This window comes from Struthio camelus, chromosome 10 (assembly GCF_040807025.1).
Source record: "Struthio camelus isolate bStrCam1 chromosome 10, bStrCam1.hap1, whole genome shotgun sequence".
In the NCBI taxonomy this organism is placed as follows: domain Eukaryota; kingdom Metazoa; phylum Chordata; class Aves; order Struthioniformes; family Struthionidae; genus Struthio; species Struthio camelus.
This window is the reverse complement of record NC_090951.1, coordinates 15,248,682-15,249,294: the sequence shown is the minus strand read 5'-3', so window position 1 is coordinate 15,249,294 and position 613 is coordinate 15,248,682. Positions and strand designations below refer to the sequence as shown.

The 613-nt window shown below is 47.1% G+C and overlaps 1 non-coding gene across 1 annotated transcript; it reads left to right on the top strand.

Moving 5' to 3' along the window:
- The first annotated feature begins 235 nt into the window (after positions 1–235).
- On the top strand, positions 236–309 carry TRNAI-AAU (transfer RNA isoleucine (anticodon AAU)). Its single transcript has one exon. It is a non-coding gene; the product is annotated as a tRNA-Ile (tRNA).
- Positions 310–613: the final 304 nt, after the last annotated feature.

The window sequence follows — 613 nt, the reverse complement described above, 5'->3', positions numbered from 1 at the left end:
ACCTAATTTTACGTTGAGAGAAAGATTAAAAAAAAGAAAAAAAAAATGAAGCAGGTGAGGTATTTTGTTGTTCTTTTTACATTTCTATAGTTATATAAGTATTTCCTGGACAAGACTAGAAAAATAACAGGGCGCTTGAAAAGAGCAGTTTGTAGCGGCAAGAGATGGAGATATAGCTGCTTCATAGTTTTAAGCAGAAGGTCCCTTGCAGGGACTGGCAAGTGAAATCCAGCATGGCCGGTTAGCTCAGTTGGTTAGAGCGTGGTGCTAATAACGCCAAGGTCGCGGGTTCGATCCCCGTACGGGCCACTTGCGCTTTTGCTAGGTCACTCTCCATCGCCTTTGAAAGGTCATGGTGAACAGGAGAGGTGCCCGAGGACTGGAAGAAAGCCAGTGTCACTCCAGTCTTCCAAAAGGGCAAGAAGGAGGAGCCAGGAAACTACAGGCCTGTCAGCCTCCCCTCCATCCCTGGAAAGGTGAGGGAACAGCTCCTCCTGGAGGTCATCACTAAGCATGTGGACGACAAGAAGATGATCAGGAGGAGTCAGCACGGATTTACCCAAGGGAAATCATGCTTGACCAATCTGATAGCCTTCTCTGATGGAATGACTGG